At 37.4% G+C, this 18,666-nt stretch overlaps 1 long non-coding RNA gene across 1 annotated transcript in view; it reads left to right on the top strand.

The window, feature by feature from the left end:
• The first annotated feature begins 2,276 nt into the window (after positions 1-2,276).
• Positions 2,277-18,666, top strand: part of LOC116555188 — a 58,050-nt gene continuing 41,660 nt past the window's right edge. The window contains exons 1-3 of the long non-coding RNA XR_004270418.1: positions 2,277-2,660; positions 4,062-4,169; positions 9,494-9,562. This is a non-coding gene — a long non-coding RNA (uncharacterized LOC116555188). The remainder of the gene's footprint in view (positions 2,661-4,061; positions 4,170-9,493; positions 9,563-18,666) is intronic.

Genomic DNA, 18,666 nt, shown 5'->3' with positions numbered 1-18,666 from the left:
TTCCATTGTATACATACATACATAGTATTTTTTCATGAGATGGGGAAGGGTCAGGGAGAAGAGAAAAAAAAAAAACCAAAAATTTATAGTGAGTGTTGAACCTATCTAGTTATACTAGAATCTATCTTTGTTCCTTTGAAGAAATTAAACATTTGCCTTACAACCAGAGAGTAAACATCAACTGCTGGAGAAAGCTATTGAATTTCAAAATCCCTTTGAAATGTCACATTAACCTGTTTAACTTTCAGTCAGTTCTTTAAAGTATCAAATATTTCCTGATGACTCCCAGATCTACGACTGCTTATATTTCTCTAACTTAACAGTTTGTTTCCTTCTCTCACAAACGAACTGTGATGAATGACTCAGCACAGTTTGGGCCTGGGAGAAGTATATCACAGCTGCAGTCCTGCATGCAATCTTTCTTCAGATCAGTTTGATTTTTGAACATTGAACAGGGTCAAATGCTAAATCTAGTTGGTGTGACTAAAACTCTGTACAGCTCTACCCTTTTATTTAGCCCCCTCAAAATTCTAATCTTTAAAGTTGTATTTGTTCATAGGTTGTCTTTTATTTTGAAATGTATAGAAATCAGGCAGCAACCATTAACTTATTATTTTACTCAACAACTATTGAGTGTCTATTTGCAATGCATTGGGGGCAATAAAGAAAAGTGCTTCTTGTTCTTGAAGAACTCTTTTTAGTATAGAGTGAGACAGATATATCAATTTTGAAACGTAGAATATAAACAGGGAATATTTTGTAATAGAAGGAAAGTGCTCTGATAGCCCAAAAAAATAAAGAAATGAATGAGGTTTTCTTCCAAAAAGAACTGGGTTTATAACATTTATTTAGGGTGAGAACTACAAGAGTTGTTGGTTTTTTTTTTTGTTTTTTTGTTTTTCACTGAATCATCAATAGCTTAGTTTCCTGGGACGTAATTCAGCCAGGTAGCCTTTCCTTGTAATGCCATTGATAGTCTACTTGTCTCACACTTACTGTTACTGTTCACCAATCACCATGATCTTTGACTTCCATGATACAGTTTTCTCAAAATGTTGTCTGTAGGATGACCAAACACCATTTAGATCTCCATGACATATGAATGCACATATTCACATTATTAAGAATACTAATATTCACAGACATGGATGACAACGTACCAGTAATTATGAGATAATAACCTGTCTGAATGAGCCATATCTTCCTAGAATTAGTATTCTTTTTGAAGCCATGGTTCCTGAACCTTTGAAAAAACTAGTTAAAATTACAGGCTCACTAACAAAAACAGCACCTGCACATTAATTTTGTTTATAATATCAAGAGGTTTATGAAAAGTCTTCAGGTCTCTCACAGGCTCCAGTCCAGTAACTTCTGTACTACAGAAACATCTCTCAATTCAAGTTACATTTTCCACATGTGTCCCAGTGATATGTCAAAGGGTAAAGGCTAAGGTTTCTACCTTTAAACCTCATCTGGTTCTTTCATACCTGAGTGCTTCCAGCTCTATACACTGTCTTAGAGGATCTCAATTTTGTCATCAATTAACATGGCCAGTGTCCTTGCAAAGCTAAGCTGGACCCTCACAGAAATTTTGTGCTAGGCACAAAGAATGGAAGAGATTAAGTGATGTCTGAGGATTTCAATAGATTGAATATTCTAGACTAGTGCTGTCCAATATAAATGCAATGCAGGCCACAAATTTTAGCCACACTGTAATTTTATATGTTGGAGAAGCCACATTGAGAAAAGGAAAATGAAACAGGTGAAACGAATTTTAATAGTATAGTCCATTTAAACTGATATATTCAAAATTTTTTCAGCAGGTAATCAACATAAAAATAGAATGTTTTATATTCTTTTTTGTTTAAGGCCTTAATATGCAATGTTTATTTTACACTTACAGCATATCTCAGTTTGGACCACATTTTAAGAACTCAATCACTACAGTTACATATGGCTTTCTTAAAGAAATAATCTATTTTACACCTTTTTAAAAAATCCTCTCTGCCACAATAAGTATCTGGCAATAAGTGAATAAATAGTTTCTCTTTTTTTTTTTTTTGATTGAGACAGAGTCTCATTCCGTCACTCAGGCTGGAGTGCAGTGGCGCAATCTCGGCTCACTACAACCTCCACCTACTGGGCTCAAGCGATTCACCTCAGCCTCCTAAGTAGCTAAGACTACAGGCACGCATCACCACGCTGCCTAATTTTTTGTATTTGTAGTAGAGACAGGGTTCCACTATTTTGGCCAGGCTGGTCTCAAACTCCTGACCTCAGGTGCCACCCACCTCGGCCTCCCAAAGTGCTGGTATTACAGGCAGGAGCCACCGCTCCCGGCCTTGTTTATCTTTTCTAACTCAGGTCTGTCGTATGTAATTTTGGGAAATACAATTCTAACTTGAAGAAAAAGGAGTATAATACTTTGTTGCATCACATGTGGAATAAGAAGCAATGCAGCAACCTTGACCCATGAAGAAGCTGCATCTTTTCCTTCCTTTTCTCTGAAGGACCAGTGGATTTGGTGCACCTACAAGACAGCCTTTAAAATAAAATGACCAAAACCGACCTTTGTACCCACATCCAAAATCAAGCAAATTCATAGCAATGTCCTATAAAAATTGCATCAGGCTGACCACACCAGGATTGCTCTTCAAAAGGTAAGTGTCTATTCTGAGCAAATCAATGCATTTCTGACCAGGAACAAGTAACCACAGCATATATGAGGCCAGGAATGACATTTATAATGAAAGCCATTAAATGATTATTTTCTAAAACCTAGAAATTCTTCACCACCTTCATCACACAAAAAAATATTGCTGCACTATTCATGTATAGTGGAGCATTTAACAGAATAGTCTTGAAGACCAAATGTCAAAGCTATCATTCATGTAGCAGCTATTTTAAAGACACATCTTTAGCGTGATTCCTCAGTTAAGCTACCTCCTGTATGTATCTCATTTTTAAAATAACAATTTTCTTACCATTGAATGAAAAAATGTTATAAAATTTAGGCACCAGTTTTTTTTACCCAATTAAATGCTCTGTTGTGTTTTTAAATGGCACCATTTGGAACAGATACATTATCCTTTGAGGAAAGGGCACATTGTTAAGTTTTTTTGAATCTACACTGGGCATCTTGAATCTGTTTCTCAGAGTTAAAAAAGTTCCCACTGCTAGCAGTTAATAAATGTAAATAAGATTTTTAAAAATAGTGGCTACAATATTTAAATAGTTAAAGACTTTTAAAGATTTTTTAAGTAGTGTTAATTTCATTACTCACCAAATATGCAATGAGTCATATAGGTGTTTCTTATGCAATTTGGGGGACTTTTTATGTACTTGATAAAGAAGGAAGATACTCCATACCTGACAAAATGAGTCTAGAAAGATGATTTCTTTTCTTTAATGGGGTTTAGAAAATTTGCAATTAAGAATAAGCTAAAGCAACTGGAAATTTTGTTATGGATTTATAGTCCTTTCAAACTCATCAGAATCTCAACAAAATTAGTTGATTTTAATTGTTCCCAACCTTTTGAAAATCAAAAATACTTTTGCTGTTTCTTACTACCAATTTTCTCCAATAACAATGTTTAAGAAGAAATGTGTCTTTCTACTAAATAGAAGTTGAATTTATTTTTCTATTTTTATTAGAGGCATATGTAGTTACTAACCAGCATGTGTTCAGTGTACAACAACTTGTGTTCCATAACACATCAAGTACCTCCAGGGAAAAAACAGTTATGTAATATTGAGGATAGCCTCCACAGGTACACTGGAGACTAAAAACAGAAGACTAACCACATTAAGGCAAAGCAAAATGATAGACTCTCCCAGATTAGATGTCCATGTTTACTAACCACAAATTGACAAATGTGATCACAGCTCAGCTAAAAAATGTCCATGACTCTTGTAACTAAGGGGAAATTGATACTTAAAAAGAAAGGTGAAATACCAAATACTTGCATTTAAAATCCTTCAAACGTCTCCCTGGAATTACCTTCACCTCTTCTTCTAAAATATGTGGTGGTAATGAGAATGTGCTTGTCTTTCTATTACAGGGATCATAATGGACCAAGGGTCCCTGCTGCTGCACTTTGAAGCCCAGTCTTGTGTTCCCACTGAGGCCATGCCTACCATAGGCTAGTTCCTACCAACTACAAAATGAGGTAGGAATCGTAAGGCAGCCTGAATCCTGGGAGAGAAGGGGACTACTCTGTCATTTCCTTTGGCTGAAGGATTCATGAATGGCTTTGCTGAATATCTTTACCTCTCATCTTCACTTGGGGTCATACTTTACAATCTCATGGCTCTCTCCGCCCTTTCCAGCTCCTACCATATTTTCTTTCATGCGTGCATTTTTCTTAATAAACTCCTTCTGTATTCAATCCAGACTCGGCATCTGCTTCTCAGAGGACCTGGACTAACCCATCAGCTATAATGTCTTTTCCAACGCTTCCAGAATTAATCACTCAATTTTTGTGAACTCATTTTACTATGCAAAATACAGAGTGATCCTTCATAATTTGGCCCCAGCCCATCTCCCTGGCTGCAGCTACCATCTTTCTGTGCTTTCTAGGCATCCAACTCACTCTGGTCCCCAGAATTCCACACCTTTGCAAATGCTGTCATGTATGCCCAGAATGACTTCCTCTCTAATTTATATGACAACGGCTTCATTTTACAAGACTATATCTAAGTTATCTCCTTTAGTAAGCCTTTCCTAACATCTCTAAGCAGAATTTAGACAATGTCCTCTTTTTGCACCCATACTTCAGCATTTTTGAAGATCGACCAGTTGTTTTACAATATATCCTTCAATTTGAGTTCGCCAGTGGTTCCTTATGACTAGACCTAGGTTATGCATTTTTGATCTGACTGTCACTCTTACTACTTTATTTTCATTACCATCCTATCTGATTGCACATGATATCTATGTGTCCCATTGCTGATGGTGTTTGTTTCAATCCCTTGATTAAGATTAGGTCTACCAGGTTTCTCTACTTCTTTTTTCCCTTTGTAATTAACAAATATTTTCAATGGAGATACTTTGGGACTATGTAAAAATCTCTTTCCTTACCTCATTTTGACCTACTAGTTTTAGTATCCATTGAAGTTTCTTGCTTGGGTTAATTATTATTACGTTTATTGCCAAATGGTAAACTTTTTAGACAATATTCCTTCCACATTTAATTGGAAGCTTTCTAGTGTAAGGAAGAGCTTACTCTTCTACCCATTTATTTAATTTCTTCTTATTGTGAAAAAGGGTCTCACTCTGTCACTCAGGCTGAAGTGAAGTGGTACAATCATGGCTTATTGCAGCCTCAACCTCCTAGAGTCAAGCGATCTCACCTCAGCCTCCTGAGTAGCAGGGACTACAGGTACATGCCACCATGCCTGGCTAGTTATTTTATTTTTTTGTAGAGATCGGAGTCTCACTATGTTTCCCAGGCTGGTCTTGAACTTCTGGACTCAAATAACACTGCCTCCTCAGCCTCCTAAAGTGCTGGAATTACTGGAATTACAGGCATGAGCCACCACTGCACCTGGCTTATCCATTTATTTATTTTTATCAATGGGGTACTAGATTATTCAATGGGTTATAATTTGTTATTTTAGTATTATTTTAATGCTCCAATTGTACTTTGGTCACTGGGAGCCAGTTCCTTCAAGCTTACTTCTGTGTTATTTTAATATGTCCTCATTCTTTGAGTATTTCCTTACTTATTGTAAAGACACATGCACACGTATGTTCATTGCAACACTGTTTATAATAGCAAAGACTTGAAACCAACCCAAATGCCCATCGTTGATAGACTGGACAGGGAAAATGTGGCACATACACACTATGGAATACTATGCAGCTATAAAAAACAATGAGTTCATGTCTTTTGTAGGGACATGGTTAAACCTGGAAACCATCATTCTCAGCAAATTGACACAAGAACAGAAAAACACTGCATGTTCCACTCATAGGCAGGTGTTGAACAATAGAACACATGGACACAGGGAAGGGAGCATCACACACTGAGGTCTGTTGAGGGGGACTAGGGAGGGACAGTGGGGGGTAGGGAGTTGGGGAGGGATAACATGGGGAGAAATGCCAGATATAGGTGATGGGGATGGAGGCAGCAAACCACATTGCTATGTATGTACCTATGCAACAATCCTGCATGTTCTTCACATGTACCCCAGAACCTAAAATGCAATAAAATATATATTAAAAAAAAAAAGAAAGAAAGGTGTTCCAGGCTTATCACATTCTTTCTCAGACTCAGCCTTGGATTCAGTCATTTCTTCAAGGAGCCTTCGTTCATTTTTGTATTTCAAACGAAGATATGAGCGTTAGGTAATTATTACTACTGGAATACCACTGCTCTTAGGCTCTTTCAGCAGATAGCTAGGAACCACATACACATTTATGTTTATATGTATTTCTATTTACATCTACAACTAAAACTAATAGCTCACTCTGGTACCTTCAATTTTAATCTGATATTGGCTGAGTTTATTATTGCTTTATCTTTTCCTTAATTGTAACTTTCCAATAGTGAAAAACCTTGCTCTCGTTATTCACAATATATTTATTATCTGCTCAATCTCCCTGAGTATGGCCAATCTTCTGGTAGTGCTGGGCCACCACACCCCTGGCGAATGGATTTGCCCTGTGTTCAGATTAGCCTCCTCTGCACAGGTCTGCCTTCCTTATCTGGGAAGCCTGTCTTTTCTGACCTCACATATGGCTATTTGACAGTAGAAGGCAGGGTACTAATATATTGTCTAAATAAAGGAAAGGGAAGAAGAAGATATAAAACTATGCTGGATGCAGTGGCTCACACCTGTAATCCCAGCACTTTGGGAGGCCGAGGCGAGTGGATCACGAGGTCAGGAGTTTGAGACCATCCTGGCTAACACGGTGAAACCGCATATCTACTGAAAATACGAAAATTAGCTGGGTATGGTGCTACACGCCTGTAATTCCAGCTACTTGGGAGGCTGAGGCAGGTGAATTGCTTGAACCTGGGAGGCAGATGTTGCAGTGGGCTGAGATCATGCCACTGTACTCCAGCCTAGGTGACAGGGCAAGACTCCATCTAGGGGGAAAAATATATATATATATATACACACACACATACACACATACACACACACGTATGTATTTGTGTGTATATATCTATGTTTACATATGTGTATAATTACTAACATGTCTTTATTCTTTTTTAATTGCTTAGTAATTTGTTTTAAAAGAAAGCAGGTATCAGGTTTAGAGCCTTCTATAAGGAGTAGTATCTAGAATTTAATAACACTATTTGCTTTAATTTTGAGTATGTTTAGTTACTTGATCTATTTATTAGATTTATTTAGTTACTTGATCTATTTATTTACCTTAAATATATTCTTAGTTACAGAAAAAAAATAAATTCCTTAATCTGCCCAGTTCTTAGGCATGTAATTCAATGAGTTTAACAAATATATTTACCACATTGAGCTTTAGAACATTTTCATCTCCCCAGAAAGTCCTGGTCAATTTCCATCTTTTGTGGGCAACTGCTCTTCTGATTTGTATCAGAATTGCTTTTGCTTCCTTTGTAAATATTTTTAGGAAAAAAGAATTAATAAAAAAATTAAATAAGATTACAAATGGTAACAATGATGTAAGGAGTATAGAATCTCACAGAAGGTGCTGCATAAATTATGGGAGCTGGGCACAATGACTTATTTCATGGATGTCTTGCAGACTTTTTGTCTTTCCCTTAAAAATATTTCTGTTGCTACAGTGGAAATGGTCACCAGTATTAGACAAGCTATTACATAAAAGCTCTGGCCTTTTCTCTCTACTCTTTCCATATATACTTTTCTTTCAAGCACTATTTATATACCTCCTATGTGCTATGTGCTCTAGGACCTGTAGATAAATAAGAAATAATCCCTGTATCCAAAAAAGAGATGGCCACCATAATCTGATCCATGGGATTATTTACAAATCTGGGCCACAAATTCTTGTTGCTTCCTTATGGATGATGGTCAGAATTCACAAATCCATTGATTTGCAAGAGGATAATTTCAGAGGAATTGAAGGAAATGAGAAAAAAGAAGAGCAAAGAGGGTAGAATTCCTATTTCATAATTTGAATGTGGTTTTTAAATAAAGAAAAATTGTTTTATTACAAAATTACATCTGGCATTAACAAAACAAAAAGGCCACCCAGTCTCTACAATTTAAACATGTTAACTACTGAATCAATCCAAGTAACCTAAAACAATTTTTCCTCTAATGGAAAAATCAAGCTATAAACAAAATTACTTTGGGTTGAGGACTTTTGGATAAGAGCCTGGTCTTTCTAAATTTTAATATACTCCTTCATTTTTTCTACTTGTTTTTGACTTCTTGTCTTTTTATGGTCAAACACCTGACCCCAAATAGAGAAATAATTTTGTACTGCAGTTAGCACATTGTGAAATGGGATACATATGATTCAAAAATTGATGCTATCAATCAATCAATAGGTATTCACTGACTGAGCACTATAAGACAAAATTATCTGTCCTCAAGAGTTTATGCTGTATTTAGGGAAATAAATTACACTTAAACATTTGAATTTTGTGAAGCAGAAATGACAAACTCCCACACAGACTTTCTTAACAATTAAGAGTAGCTGGGACTACAGGCATGTACCACCATTCCTGACTAATTTTGGGATTTTTAGTAGAAATGGGGTTTTGCCATGTTGCCCAGGCTGGTCTTGAACTCCTTAACTTAGCAATCCAATATGCCCACCTTGGCCTCCCAAAGTGCTAGGATTATAGGCATGAGCCACTGCACCTGACCCAAAGCTATGAATTTAGAAACAATTATTTATCAACATAAACAAGCAGCATGAACATCTGGAGTTTTCTTTTTAGCCCTCTGCCCCACATCTCTATACCATTATCTACCTCATTTAGAAGTCAATACTTTAAATTCATGTGAGAAAGTGCTTTATAAACCTTGGCATACTATCTAAGTGAAAGGGAGTATCCAACTCCATGAGTCTGAACAGTTTGCTCCCTATGCCCTAGTATGATACATATGTCTTTGCATTGAGTATAAATTAAGTGTAAAATTAAGTGTAAATTTAAGTATGACAAGAACAACATTCACCAGTAATGATGAAATAAGGTGTTGCAGGAAATTTACAACTGAATCATAGACAGTATTGACAGGTCTTAAATAAAGAAAGCTCATAGCTAGGAAGGCTCTAAACCCAAAGCTTGCAAGAGACTGTTTAAGTTTTACAAACTTAGCTAGGAGGTTTACTTTGTCTGAAACCATGAATCAAATCATTTACCCTCTCTGCCTTGATTTCCCCCAATAAGGTGTCATAGTTTCAAGGATGAAAACTGGCACTGTAGAAATAAAATTATGAGGCAAGTGTATATAGTATAGGTATTGTGATTCTGTGTAATGTAACTTATTAGTCTGTTTACCTTAAATCTACTTCCTTTCTGTGCAGGTTGAGCTGGAGAATCTAAACTCTTTTGGAGATGTCCCAAGGCCTAACCTGCACCTCTTCACAGCATAGGTAAGAAAATTCTGTCTGACCTTTCTGCCGGGAGAAGGAAGTGCTTAGGCAAAAATGAGTGACCCATGAAATCAGCCACCAACATGGCTGTGTCACCTTGGTGCTCCCACAATTTGAAGCCATTTTTCATATTAAACTTAATAACCAACCTGTCTACCCCCTAGCCTGTGAGATCCTTCAGGAAAGGATTTTCTCTCATGTTTTACTCACCTCTGTCACTGTAACTACTACGACAGGGGGAGACACTCAGTATTTGTGGACCTGTATACAAATAGAGGGCACTCAAGGAACAGCAAGGGCTTAGAAGTATTGTAAACTTTATGTGTCCAGGAGGGAATGAACAAAATTTAGTGCAGACATTTTTACATACTGAGTCAAATGTAAAACATTTTTCAACCACAAAATGTTATATACATTCCCCTTCCTTTTCCCATCCCTAAGTTTCACCTTATTCCTGCTCCTGTCTTTGAACTCTATTCTATCTCAGAGTCTGATTTTTCCAGTACCTCAGCCCTTCCTTTCCCTCACCCCAATCTTCACCCCACCTCCAAGGGTCATGGATGTATTCAGGATGTATTAAGGTCAAGATGAGGTGAAGCACATTGAGGGAGGATAGATAATTGGGCATCCAGGCAACAGCAAAAACTAACAGTTCAATGGCTTAATGTTTACAATAAAATGTCCCAGAATCAAAATGGTCACATCAAAATATATATTCATAGAACAATGGTCTAGTTTATAATATCAGTTGCATGTTATGGAAAAGCAGGAAAAAAGGTTAAAGTGTTAAGAGATAGATAAGAGTCTAGAAATTTTCTCAGGCATCAGTAGGGAAACAGAGAGGCTTTTGAGCAGTAAAATTAGAACATCACTACGAAAGTAGGATTTAAGCAAGATTTGTCAGCCATATTCAGTCTGGCTTAGAGGAAGAAAATCCTGTATTCCGGGGCTCATTAAAAGATTACTGCAGCCTTGCTTTAGCCTCTCCTTTAGGCCTCACGTTACCTGACTCTGCAGATTCCGAGTAAGGTAATGTGAGGCCTAAAGGAGAAGATCCCCAGAAGTATGAAAGGGGGTGGTGACCAACTGGGCTCAGCAGATAGCAAAAGGCTCAAAAAGTTGACTCCAAGTTTTCGATCATAAATGCCTGGAAGAATATCTTACCTATTGACAAGAAGCCATTTTGAAGAGAAGAGTGTTGTTTTACTTTGAAAATATTAATTTTGAAATGATAAGAGATATCCAAGTGGAAACATACAGGAAGGCAGGAGTGGATCAAAACTTCAAAGAGTATACTACCAGACCTTGATTAATGTGTAAAATTTATTTAGCTCTAACAGAGTCTTTTATGATTATGTCTGTTAGAGGAAGTGTCAAAACAAGAGTGCCTACAATGTGCTGGACAGCAGGTAGCCACTGAATGAGGGAAAGATGGAGTAAGAGGTAAAATACTTATGTAAAAATGGGGGACTTAACTGGGATGCAATAAATCTTTTCCTCTTAAGCATTTAAGTCAATAAGATGTCACATGAGACTTTTTCCTATCTTGGAAGACAATGGCTGAGAAGAATCCCCTATTTTGAGAGAGAAGGTGGACATATCTCAGGACTTGCCAAAAGGCAGCAAAGAAATGAGTCTATGGAATGTACCATTGGAGCAGGAGCTGAGAAGGAAATAATGAGAAAGTAGGTTAACAGTGCATCTCTGGGGCTAGGAAGGGTCCTAGCAGAACTCTGAAGGACCCACAAAAACAATCCCATAGAGCAGAAAATATCCACAGAGCACACTGGTGCTGGATAACTGCAGTACTTTCCATGGATGAAACCTTTTTCCTCTTTGCCTCTCCATCTTTTTTCTCTGTCCCAACCTGGTGTTACCAAGAGTAGCGCAGTGACGGAAGGGAAGAAGATGGAGAATAGCATGTTGGAACAGTGAAGAATTGAGCGTTCTCAATTTTTTAACTGCTAATCTGTAAAATTCTTGGGTCATAGCATACCAAGAAAGAGAGGAACCTAAAATTGGTTGAGAGATTGGATTTTGTTTTAGCTTTATTTTTAATATTTCAAAATAATTATATTCTGCTATTATTCAGGTATGGCCAGAAAAGCTATCGAATTGGTCTAAGAGGACAGAGAATAGAGATCTGGCAGAATAGCTTGAGGGCAGCAGAAGATGAAAAAACCCTGACTTTATTGTATCCTACTTAGTTCAGCTCATTGAACAACAGAAGCAAGAGAGGTCAGGGCAGTGAATATTTCTACTCACTTAGTGACATAAAGCTTAAGGGAAATCAGTGAGTGGTGTTTTAATTGGGTAAATTTCTTTTTTCAACTTACAAAACTTATTTTAAAATCAGTATTGATCTTTTAATCCCTTCATGTATCTTTAGAGTTATGTCAAAGTATGTTGCCAACAAAAATGTATAGTGAATCACTGTGGAAGGGAGTGAGAGACATGGAACTAGAAATGGGTGGGATACTGAGGCTGAGCAGTTTTTAAAAATCATCAGCACATAGGTGACTGAGGGGACCTTTCCCTTAGCAGAGAAATAATGAGAGAGCAGGTGAAGAGTGCATCTCTGGGAGTGAGAAAGGTCCAAACAGGAGAACTCTGAAGGACTTACAAAAGCACTCTCACAAAGCACAAAGTGTCCACGTGTTCATGGGTCACCCCTAAAGTACTTGCCTGCCACTACACAAAGACAAGGCTCAATGGCACCTTCTCCCTTTATCCCAACTTGTATTAACTGTTTTCAATGACCACCTTTAGGGAGAAGAAATCATATAAACTTACCCTTAGGTCACTGTGCTAAAGGTGTCTCTTTTGAAAGACTGCAAAAATTCATACTTTTCAACAAATGTTGGGGTGTTTCTAGGCCCAGTCAATCCAAGAGCCTGGAGAAAATTTTTAATTAAAGAATGTCAATTTGGAAATTTTTGTAGGGTAATAGTAGTTCTGCAATGCCCAGGTCTTCTTGGTCTTTGGAGAAAATTCACTATCACGTTGGTTAAATTCTCTACACCTCTGTTTCTTCATGGAAAGAAAAGACATATTAATACAACTGATCCTGTGTGTCCGTGAATTCCTTATCCATGTATTTTACCAATCACAGGTTGAAAATATTTGGGGAAAAAAACAATAAAATATACAAATTAAAAACAATACAGTTTAACAATTATTTCCATAGCATTTGCATTGTACTAGGCATTACAAGTAATCTAGAGAGTTAAAGCATAAAGGAAGATGTGCATAAGTTATATACAGTACCACATTATTTAATATAAGAGATTTTGGCATTGTTGTATTTTGGTATTTGCCTGGAGAGGGGGCCGCTGTCCTGGAACCAGTCTCCCAGGGATACCAAGGGACAACTGTACTTAACAAATTTGTGCAAGGATTGAATAAAATAATATATATCATTGCTACAGGGCTTCAGATGATTTGGAGTCCCCATACCTTTCCAACTTTATCTTATACCATCTTGTTTCCTTGTTCCTTATCCTCCTGGAACTTGCTCAAATGCACAAAGCTGTTTCCCACCTCAGGGCTGTTGCATGTGTTGTCTCTCTACGTGTATTTTTTTTTTTTCCTAACCACTAGGCTACTAAGGAACATATAATTTTGTGATTTCAGCTCTTCATTCCCTCTTGTCTCTCAGCTCAAATGTTACCCTCTCAGAGAGGTCTTTCCTGGCCTTCTACCTTAAGTTGCCTTTGCTGGATATTTGATATCTCATAACCTTGCTTGTATGTTTCTAAGCATTTTTTTACAATCTAATTATTTTGTCCATTTATGTATTTGCTTCACTATTTTCTGTCTCCTCTCACTGGATTTCAAGATCTTTGAGATAAAAACTTCGTTGATCTTGTTTACATACTGCTCAAGGTAGCTAGCATAGTTCCTGGCATGCAGTAGACACTCAATATTTGTCAAATGAATGACATGAGCCTTCTCTGTATACAAGTCTATGGGAAGGTTAGATTGAACACTTCAAAATAGTGAACAAGTTTAAGAGATATGGGAGAAAAAATTATTCAAGCATATTCACATGGAGGCACAAAGTGAAGGCAAAAGAAAACTTTCTACAGAAAAGGTTCCAAAGGCCAGGATTTGTTTAGAAAGAAAGACAAACCAGGATCTCTAACTGGGGCAGACAATAGCCTGCCATTTTCTGACCCCAAAGGTGACTCCTGTCAAGGCAGTGGCATGAATTGTCATTTGGCAGAACATTTTCAGACCAGATGAACCATGCCAAACCAGAGGCCTAGAACCAAAAACAACATTTGAGTTATGTTATTTCGTAGGAGAAGCTGAAATTATTTCACAGGTTAATACCATCATTTCTTGGTGTTTGGAGCTAAAACATCTTCAAGCCATAATTTTTCATCTTCAAATTAATCGGAGACCCATATGGCATCCTGGCTGAACCAGGATGTGTTCCTTGGAAGAAGAGGCATTACCTGGCATGGCCCTAGCTGACACAGGCCCAGGTGTGCTGGCCTCAAGACTCATTTCTTGAGGAGACTGGGCACATTTAGCTGCACACTTGTGCCTGACTCCATAGGTGTATCCAGAACCTCACAGTTGCTATTAACATCCTGGCTCAGTATAGAATGCTTATTATACAGAAAGCTTCTTTGCATTTTATTTCCTGCTCTTGGTAGGCAGAACATTTGCTTTTTACTTTGGAAGAGGTGTGTTACTTGTAAGGCTGGTAGAGTAGACTGGAAAGACAGTAGACTTTGGGTTTGCATACAGTTCTTTGGCTTTACCACTTAACGAATTCCAAGATCTTGGCAAAATCACTTAAACGTACTATTAATTTTCTCCTCAATAAATGAAAAAGATATTACCAAATAGAATATTTCTGAAGATCCAATGAGATAGTACTTGTGAATATGTTTGACACATAAATATTTCCTTCTCCTCTCCCTTTCTTTTCCTCCTAGTTTTCACATAAAAAAGTTCCTTTCTGATTACCAGGAGACAGCATTGGGTAGTGGTCAGAAATTTTGGCTCTCAAGCCAAGTAGACTTCAGTTTATATACCAAAGTTTTCTGTCCTAGCTTACAATCTTGAACAAGCCATTTAAACTCTTTGAATCTTCATTGTTTTAATGGTCAAATAACCACAGTGATAATCCTACTTTATAAGCGTATTCTCAGAATCACATGATTTGAGGTGCCTGACTCATGGTAAGTTCTCAATAAATATCAACCATCTCAGTCCCCAACCTATACCTTCAACTGACTACCTAAATCATGCAGGGAGACTTTAATAAAAGCAAACTATAAATTGGGAGTAAGTGGGTTTGATTTTCTTATCTAATGCAGAGAAATCTTCATTTTTTTAGGCATTGCCTTGGGATTAGTATCTCCTCTCTCCAAGACCCTGATCATTTTTTGTGGTGATTCAAAAATGAAAGAGCAAAGAGAGAAGAACAATGTTAGTATGTCAAGTGTTATAGGCAGAATTTGGGCCCCCATGACCTTTTCTCTATCTCATGTTACACTCATGCAAATGTTAACATTATGTGGGAAAAGAGATTTTGCAGGTTTAAATAAGATTACTAATCAGTGGACATTAAGATAGAGAGATTGAATGGTTCTTTTAAAGCAGCGCAGGAAATCTGTGATATTAAAAACATGAGAAGGATTCCATCTGCTGTTCTTAGCTTGAAGATGAAGGAGACCATGTTTCATAGACATAGAGACCTCAATTCAACAACCACAGGAACTAAATTCTGTCAACAGCCAATGAGCCTCAAAGAGAATTCTGGCCCTGGAGAGGCTGAGAACCACAGCCCTGGCTGACACCTTGATTTTACTCCTGTGGTACCCTAAGTAGAGAATCCAGCCATGCTATGCTGGACTTCTGACCTACTGAAACTGCAAGGGAATAAAGGGTGTGGTTTTTAAGCCATTAAGTTTTTAGTAATTTGTTATTGAATCAATGGAAAACCGAATACACCACGTTTGTAACTTTCCCTGAAGCAGAAAATATAAAATGAAAAATTAAACACTTCAGAGAAGAAGTGTCCCCTGATGAATATAGTACTTTGGATCTGAGGTAGACAGTAGAACACTTCTACCTAGAATCCCAGAGGTTAGGATTTTGAAACCTTCCCATTGCTCTTTTCTACCAGCTCCTCTGAACTCCCTCACTACCATTATATAGTTTCATTGTAGTACTTTTCAGTCTCTTGTAATTTTTTATGTGATCATCTTCACAATGTATGAATGTCTTAAGGGGAGAGACTGTGTGATTTATTTTTGTCCCTCCAAAACCTAGCATGGAATCTCACACAGTAAAGACATTCAAGATATGTTTGTTAAATGAAACAATGAATGAATATGTGAAAGAATAAACAAACTATAGAAACCAAGACCCCCAAAGCTTAAGTATTTGTTAGGGTCACAGAGCAAATTTTAGTTTTAAATTTACATGCATAAAAATTTTTTACTGGTTTTTTTTTCAACTTTTATTTTAGATTCAGAGGGTACACATGTAGGTTTGTGACAGGTATATTGCAGGATGCTAAGGTTTGGGTTATGAATGATGCTGTCACCCAAGTAGTGAGCACAGTACCCAATAGGTAGTTTTTCAGCCCTTGCCCTCTTCACCCTCTCCCTACTCTAGTAGTTCCCAGTGTCTTTGTTCCCATCTTTATGCCCAGGTGTACCCAATGTTTACCTCTCAATTATAAGTGAGAACATGTAGTATTTGGTTCTCTGTTTCTACATTAATTAGCTTAGGATAATGGTCTCCAGCCATACCCATGTTGCTGCAAATGACAAAATGTCATTTTTTTTTTATGGCTACATAGTACTTCATGGCGTATATGTAGCATATTTTCTTTATCCAATATGCCATTGATTGACACCTAGGTTGATGCCATGTCTAAATAGTGCCACAACGAACATATGAGTGCATGTATATTTTTTGGTAGAATGATTTATTTTCTTTTGGGTATATACCTAGTAATGGGATTGCTAAGTGGAATAGTAGTTGTAATTTTAATTTTTTGAGAAGTCTATGAACTGCTTTTCACAGTGACTGAACTTATTTAAATTCCCACCAACAGTATATAATTGTTTCTTTTTTTCCGCAGCCTTGCCAACATCTGTTATTTTTTGACTTTTTAGTGATAGCCATTCTGACTTGTGCGAGAAGATATCTTATTATGGTTTTGAGCTGGAAGGGGCCTTAAGAGAATGTTTTGCCTTTTAGGGAGTAACTAAAATCTTTAAAATCTCCAGGATCGTTACATAGGTATACATATGCCATGGTGTTTTGCTGCATCCATCCCACCGTCACCTACATTAGGTATTACTCCTAATGTTATCCCTCCCCAATCTCCCCACCCCCTGCTATCCCTACCCTAGCCACCCACCCCTGACAGACCGCAGTGTGTGATGTTCTCCTCCCTGTGTCCATGTGTTTTCATTGTTCAACACCCACTTATGAGTGAGAACATGCGGTGTTTGATTTTCTGCTCTGTGTCAGTTTGCTGAGAATGATAGTTTCCAGCTTCATCCATGTCCCTGCAAAGGACATGAACTCATCCTTTTTTATGGCTGTATAGTATTCCATGGTGTATATGTGCCACACTTTCTTTATCCAGTCTATCTTTGATGGTCATTTGGGTTGGTTCCAAGTCTTTGCTATTGTAAACAATGCCACAATGAACATACATGTGCATGTGTCTTTATAACAGAACAATTTATAATCCTTTGGGTATATACCCAGTAATGGGATTGCTGGGTCAAACGTTATTTCTATTTCTAGATCATTGAGGAATGGCCACACTGTCTTCCACAATGGTTGAACTAATTTACACTCCCACCAACAGTGTAAAAGTATTCCTATTTCTCCACATCCTCTCCAGCATCTGTTGTCTCCAGATGTTTTAATGATCGCCATTTTAACTGGCATGAGATGGTAGCTCATCGTGGTTTTGAATTGGATTTCTCTAATGACCAGTGGTGATGAGCATTTTTTCATATGTTTGTTGGCCGCATAAATGTCTTCTTTGAAAAGTGCCTGTTCATATCCTTCACCCACTTTTTGATGGGCTTGTTTTTTTCTTGTAAATTTGTTTTAGTTCTTTGTATAATAATATTCTGGATACTAGCCCTTTGTCAGATGAGTAGCTTGCAAAATTTTTTCACATTCTATTGGTTGACAGTTCACTCTAATGATTGTTTCTTTTGCTGTGCAGAAGCTCTTGGGGGTGGGGAGATTGGAGAGGGATAACATTAGGAGAAATACCTAATGTAGGTGATGGGGGGATGAAGGCAGCCAACCATCATGGCATGTGTATACCTATGTAACAATCCTGCAGGATCTGCACATGTACCCCAGAACTTAAAGTATAATAAAAATAAAAAAAAAAATAAAATCTCCGGGAATACAGGCACTATAACATTCATTCCTAGCTCATCTCCAATGTTCCATTCATTCTGGGTTCCAGAGGATCTGTAGAATCTAGGAAGCCTGACTTCATGTTTCTTTCAGGATGTGCAAAGCATCTCTTTATCCTTAGAAAATATCCCTTTCTGCCTTTTATTCTTACTCCAGCTATATTTGGTTTCTGTTACCTCTAAACGAGGAGTTCTAATAAATATACTACCTGAAATTTCTCCCTGTAATCACATAATTCCTTTCTGGGTGGGGGGAGGGGTAAAAAAGTCCTATAGAACTGCTATTTATTTAATAATTATTTTGTATCAGTAAAGACTACCAAACCACATTCATGGCTTCCAGGAATTTGGGGTTCTGGAACCTGGACATTCCCTCTGAACACAGGACTCCTCTAATGAGTAGTCTTCCCTCTAGAGCTCCTCACTGGGTGGGACAAGACTTTGTAAGACTGGCCTTACTATCAGAGGCTCTCCCTGTGCAATTCTGCTTCTTTCTTATGTTTCTTATGTTTTACAGGCATTTCCCCCCAATAAACTACTTATTCTCATAACTTCATCTCAGTGTCAGCTTCCTAGAAGACCCAAACAACTTGGATGACCTTCAAAGAAAAATGGAGTGAGTATTACCATTTATTTACTAAATACATAGTGGCCATCAGTAATGGTAAGGAAGTATCCTAA

Source organism: Sapajus apella, unplaced genomic scaffold, assembly GCF_009761245.1.
Source record: "Sapajus apella isolate SASKATOON/1434 unplaced genomic scaffold, GSC_monkey_1.0 scaffold14, whole genome shotgun sequence".
Lineage (NCBI taxonomy): Eukaryota > Metazoa > Chordata > Mammalia > Primates > Cebidae > Sapajus > Sapajus apella.
Note: the sequence above shows the minus strand (reverse complement) of the source record. Positions and strands in the feature narration are given on the sequence as shown.